The following is a 6,582-nucleotide window of genomic DNA, read 5'->3' on the forward strand; positions in this document are numbered from 1 at the left end:
ATATGTGAGGTTCATTTCCATTAGGTACCCACCATCTTTTGTCCTACTTACAAAGTTCCAGTCTTGGGTTGTTTTTTTTTTTTTTTTTTTTTTTTGGCATGTATGTTTTGTGAGTATATTATTAAAGTTCAATCTCTTCTTTTGTAGGGTACAAATGTAAATTGATATCTTTTCTTATTTCTTGATGATTATTTACTAAAATGCTTATGACAATGCATAATTTAGAAACTTACTTCTCTTCTCAGAAACAGCAAACATGTTAAACTCGCAGCCCAAGGAGAGGGCTTAGAGCATAGAATTTAAAGCACAGAATTATAGGGCCCATAGTCTTTCTTAACTGCTATGGTAGGAATTTTTGACTTACACCCAGGGGGATGTTTATGAGTAAAGAATTTGAACAGCACTGGGTGGAAGGAGAAAATATCCACTTCCGGAAAATCAATAGCAAGCTCGTGGTGTCTGTGTCAACCAAATTAGAAAAGAAATTACTCGTTATTAGGAACAGAATCCATGCAATGATGAATGCAGTGCAAGGATGCAGGGATTAGTATTTCTTTAAGGAAATGTTTTTCTTCATCTGGTTCTATATAACCCTTTCATTTTGATTCATTATTCTTAAGTTTTCTCCTAGCACAGGTATTACCGAACATGATTCAGGAAATGAAGAAAACAAATAAAATGCTGAAAAGTCGCCATATGTTTTCTATGAATAAAGTGTCTTAGTGCTGCTAGAACAAAATACCACTGACTGGATAATTTATAGAGAACAGAAATTTACTTTCTTCTTTTTGAGATGGAGTCTTGCTCTGTCGCCCAGGTGGAGTGCAATGGCACGATCTCGGCTCACTGCAACCTCCACCTCCTGAGTTCAAGCAATTCTCCTGCCTCAGCCTCCCGAGCAGCTGGGATTATAGGGGTGAGATGCCATGCCTGGCTAATTTTTGTATTTTCAGTAGAGACGGGGTTTCACCATGTTGGCCAGGCTGGTCTCAAACTCCTGACCTCAACTGGTCTGCCCACCTTGGCACTCCAAACTGCTGGAATTACAGGTGTGAGCCACTGCACCTGGCCAGAAATTTATTTTCTTACAGTTCTGGAGGCTGAGAAGTCCAAGATCTGGATGCTGGCAAGTTCAGTTGTCTGGTGAACTTACAAGATAGCACCTTATTGCTGCATCCTCATACGGCAGAAAGCAGAAAGGCAAGCTAACCAAATGCTGCATAAAGCCTCTTTTATAAGAGCTTTAATCCCATTCATAAGTGAGGATCCCTCAAAGCCTAATCACCTCTTAAATGTCCCACTTCTTAAAACTGTCACATTGACAACTCCTAAATTTTGGAGGAGACACATTTAAACCACAGCAATAAGAAAAAATAGTTTTTCCTTTCCTTCCTCTCTCTGTTTCTTTACCTCTCCCTTCTTCCTTTTGTTCTTTCTTCTCTTCGTCTCTTTCTGTTTATTCTTTCTTTGCTTCCTGATTTGGGTTGTTGCATAAAAGTCTGATCATGCTTGTTACTTTAGAGGCAAAAACGTACAAAATCTTTGGTTTTTATAAGCAGTATTTTAACATGCGTAAGACATAACTGCCGCAATATGAATATGTTCTCCTGTGTAAAAAATGGCATATTTGTTTGGAATTTAATTATGGCGTGTCATTTTCCTGGACAAGGATACTCACAAAAGAGTGTCTTTTCTAATTTTTAGAGACTTTGAGATGCCTTATGGCTGTTTTTGAATGATAGACTCAGTGTGGATTCAAAACAGGGGGAAGCCTTTTTTCTTGTTTCTTTCAATAATTTTTACCAAACATCTGCTAAGAACTCCCAGGGGTATATTTTGCACAGGACTGAAAAATGACTGCTGGTAATGCTAAGAGCCTGCTACTTTCAGAATACGTAACACAGATAATATGCATGACGATTTAATACATCTATGAATGGATATTATATGGAGATTGCAGACCAGCTGTTCCCTCCTAAAACAAGCCACAGGAACAAGGGCTGCAGCTAGAGCGATTCAGTGTCAATATAAAGAACTGGAAGAAGTTGCTAGGGAGGTTTCTGCGTCCCTTAGGAAGATTCTTACTTAGAACATCGAATGTTGTCAGTTCTGGCCTGTGATTCCCAAGTCTTGCAAGTTAAAAAAAGAACAAAATATCAACTTGGATTTTAAACTTAGGTGAAAATCACTTTATTTACTGGAATAAATTCTTGATCGGTACTTAAAATGAAGAGAAAAAGACTTTCGACTCAAAACTACTGGAGTTAAATTGTTCACCCTCTCCTTCGTAGCAAAAGCGGAATCCCCACAGACTGTAGAAGCAACTCGAGGCCTCCTTGCACTAAACTTCTGTCATTATAGCTTCCTCACTAGGACCTCTCAACAAACTCGCTGTCTATTAACCCTACTAGCCAGGGTGAGTCCTGCCATAAGACGGTGAAGCAACAGTGGTTTCTTTAATTCCTGCAATGATCTGTTAATGTCAGATGCTTTCCTGTTTAGCTTCTTATTTGATCTTCTTCATGATCATACAAAGCCATCATTATTATCCCATTTCCAGATGAGAAAAATGAGGATCATGGGGTGACTTATCCAAAATTACCCACTTCGTAAGTGGCAAAGCCAGGCCAGAACCTAAAGTCTTTGGAATCTCAATTTAAGGGCCCTTTGTACTGTACAGTAATTTTGATTCTCTCATCATCTTTTTCAGGGGTGCTCTTCTTTCTAACATTGTGACTGGTTGGTCTGGTATGTCCCTGGATCTCTACTCTTCTAAAAATGGCAAGATAAATAGTCAGACTTCCACAAATCATCCTGTGAAACAGAAAGCTCCTGCCCATCCCTCCACTATAAACATGGATGGTCTGGCTTTCCACATGCCCATTGTGTCACCTTGGGCAAGTTGTTTAACCTCTATCGGTTTCAGTTTCCTCATCTGTATAGATGGAAATAATAATATTACCTATCATATAGGGATGTCGAGAGGGAAATGCATGCAAGGTGTTTGGAACAGACTGTGTTTGGAACAAAATAAGTAGAGTAAAAATGTTACTTAATATTATAAATTTGCCATCAATTCTAGACTCCAAGCCTGACTTTCCCATGTGACAATATGGTATTTAACTAATTATATAAAAATCATCTGTATATATGCCTCTTTTCAAGGCAATGGAGAATACAGGGATGAATAAAACTAGTATCTTTCCCCAAGAGGCCTATCATTCAGTAAGAAAATTGGGAAATATACACATTTTGTGTGATTTTGAATATCTTTTTTTTTGAGACAGAGTCTCGCTCTATCACCCAGGCTGGAGTGCAGTGGTGCGGTCTCGGCTCACTGCAACCTCTGCCTCCTGGGTTCACACCATTCTTCTGCCTCAGCTTCCCCAGTAGCTGGAACTACAGGCACCTGCCACCATACCTGGCTAATTTTTTGTATTTTTAGTAGAGACGATGTTTCACCGTGTTAGCCAGGATGGTCTCGATCTCCTAACATCGTGATTCACCCACCTTGGCCTCCCAAAGTGCTGGGATTACAGGCGGGAGCCACTGCACCTGGCCTGAATATCTTATATGCCTTAAACTTCCATGAAACCTGGCTCAGTGGCTGCTACACACAAGATACTCAGAGAATAAATATGGAAGAGTTGAATATGGTGAGTGAAAGTCAAGATTTAGGGAAAGCTCCCTGGAAGCAGAAACAACATAAGATACACATGGAGGCATAAGAAGGATTCATTTAAGAAGTTCATGGTGGTAGATTCATGGGTTCAGGGTCAGTGTATAAAAAAATTGTAAAGATAGATTTCAACCTGGATATTGGATGGTCTTGAATGACATCCTATAGGTTTAAGTGCCATGTGGTACCCAATGGAGGCAAGCAGGACATCAGATGGTTCACAAAAGAATCTGGTGTGATTGGATATGAACAATAGGATCATGTCTTTTATGATTTTGAGGACTGTTAGGACTGGTAGTCTGGTATACTAATCTTCACAAGATCATAACCACTCATCTCAAAACATTGCTAAGGGAAATGTTCATGCTTGGGGTCAAATGCAAAGAAAAGCAAAATAATGTTTGTTTGTTTTTTTTATTGGTTGGACTTTTTATCCACAACTCCACAATGCCAGTAACTCTGTTAAGATGGGCTTGCAACATGGCATGTAGACAAGAAGCCCAAGATACCTTCTTGCTATTCCTAAGCCTAGACTGTGACTTGGATGCTGTGCTCCAACTTGCCTCAAGGACAATAACTTTTGAGTCTAATGGCTTAAATATACATGAAAGAGCAAGACAACTGGATGACTCCTCCATGTGGAGAAAGGCTTGGGCCACTTTGCTACTCCTTGGCCATAAAAGGAGAAAGAAAGAAAGAAAGAAAGAAAGAAGAAAAGAGCCACACCTGTGGATGTGATGATTAATCCACAATAACCATGCATGTTTAGGCCAGGCACATGCTTGGAGTCTGACTCATTAAATGTGTGTCCCTCCTTATAGAAGAATAAGAAGATATGGGGGAAAGTAGCTGTTTGTTTTTCCAGAGGCCTACCTGGAAGGTGGGTTAAGGAGGTTAAATATTAGAGGTAGAGGGAATTTGAGCTAGGTCAGTGTCCGTGGGACTGAACACTGTCTTTGATCTCAAAGGCATTGAGAATTCTGATTTAATGTTGAAGTGAGAGATGTAGAGACACTGAAGATGATTATTAGTTTCTAGTTTTCTGTGTCTGGGAGCATGGTGCTGCCATTAACTAAGAGAGGCAATGAAGAGGCTAAGATGACTTCTTTTTTTTCATAGTTTTAGTGTACCCTTTAAACAAAATACATCTGCTAGTACCCTGAAGCTACCTCAAGGGTAAGCAGAGCATTAAGTTAATTGACAAGTAATATTACAGTGTGAGGAAAAAGGGAAGGATGAATACCACCTTTTATCTTTTCCTAGAAAATAAGTAACAGGAGTGTAGAATTATTCATGAGGCAGGTGGACCTAGGGCCCTGTAGTAAATGGCTGCTTTTTAAGCATCCTTGCTGTGTTTCAGATGATTTTGTAAACTGTCTAAGAGATGCTGAAAGCTTTTTCAAGAAGTATATAGCAAAACTTTTGAAAGGGGCTAGTCACAGAAATTGATTCCTGTGATGGTTAATTTTGTGTGTCAACCTGACTAGGCCACAGGGCATCCAGGTTAAGTGTTATTTCTGGGTGTGTCTGTGGGGTGTTCCAGATGTGGTTAACATTGAAAATTTGAATTGGTAGATTTAGTAAGGTAGACTGCACTCCTTAGGGTGAGAGGATAAAGGGCCTAAATAGAACAAAAAGAGGAGGAAGGGAAGACGCACTCCCTTCCTGTCTGTCTGTATGAGCTCAGGTGTTGGTCTCCTACGCTTGAACTCGGATCTTCACCTTTGGTGCCCTGGATCTCAAGCCTTTGGAGTCAAACTGGAGTTACACCACTGGCTTTTCTAGGCCTTTTGCTTGCACACAGCAAATTCAGGGACTTCTCAGTCTCTATGCTTGTGTGAGCCAATTCCTTATAATCTATCTCTCCATATGTATATGTATGTGTGTGTGTATATATAATATATAATATATATTATATAAAAGTTATATATAATATATATGTTATATATAAATTAAATATATATTATATATAATATATATACACATAGGTGTTTTCATTGGGTTCTTTAAGACAACAAGAACCATATATATATACACACACACATGCACATGCACACACACCAGAGAAACAATATGTGTGTGTGTGTGTGTGTATATATATATATATTCCATTTCTTTGGAGACCTTAACTAATAAACCCTCCTAGTAGTATTTTCATAGTTTAGCAGAGGGACTTGGCTCTGGGAATTGTTTAAAGCCAAACTTAAGTATGTGAGAGAAAAGACTCCACTTAAAGTCAACAATAGTACTTAAAAAAAAAAAAAAAAAAAAAAAAAGGAAAGAAGTAACATGATAATCTGGGCCCACAAGAAAAAAGATACACATGTGTACCCTGGCATTTTACCTGGAATTAACAACTGAGATAAGAAGTGCTGAAGGGTAGTTGGTATTCCAAATGAATAGTTTAGAAAGATAGGAAAAAGTCTGGATCAGTGATTACTAGTGGGTCATGTAATTCAAAACCAAACACCACATGTTCTCACTCATAAGTGGGAGTTGAACAACGAGAACACATGGACACAGGGAGGGGAACATCACGTACCAGAGCCTGTTGGGGGGTGGAGGACTAAGGGAGGGAGAGCATTAGGAGAAATACCTAATGTAGATGATGGCTTGATGAGTGCAGCAAACCACCATGGCATGTGTATACCCTTGCAACAAACCTGCACGTTCTGCACATGTACCCCAGAACTTAAAGTGTAATTAAAAAAAAAGGATCTTCTTAAAAGCACTATAACATATTAATGAACTGTGATTAAATTAAATAAATCAGAGAACAAATTGGTTATTACAATTCAATAAAAAAAAGAGCATTCATAGTTAATAGGGGTCAAATTCAGGCAGAAATCAGAAGGCCTGAGAGCTGAGTACTTAGGCAGTGATATGGCTCGGGTCCTGTCCCT

At 39.0% G+C, this 6,582-nt stretch overlaps 1 pseudogene across 1 annotated transcript in view; it reads left to right on the top strand.

Annotated features, from left to right (window-relative positions):
- LOC105543177 overlaps positions 1 to 5,963 on the top strand; it is an 8,977-nt pseudogene extending 3,014 nt beyond the window's left edge. The window contains exon 2 of the transcript XR_001006587.1: positions 5,929 to 5,963. The product of XR_001006587.1 is annotated as a 60S ribosomal protein L21 pseudogene (transcript). The remainder of the gene's footprint in view (positions 1 to 5,928) is intronic.
- Positions 5,964 to 6,582: the final 619 nt, after the last annotated feature.

Source organism: Mandrillus leucophaeus, unplaced genomic scaffold, assembly GCF_000951045.1.
Source record: "Mandrillus leucophaeus isolate KB7577 unplaced genomic scaffold, Mleu.le_1.0 Scaffold277, whole genome shotgun sequence".
Lineage (NCBI taxonomy): Eukaryota > Metazoa > Chordata > Mammalia > Primates > Cercopithecidae > Mandrillus > Mandrillus leucophaeus.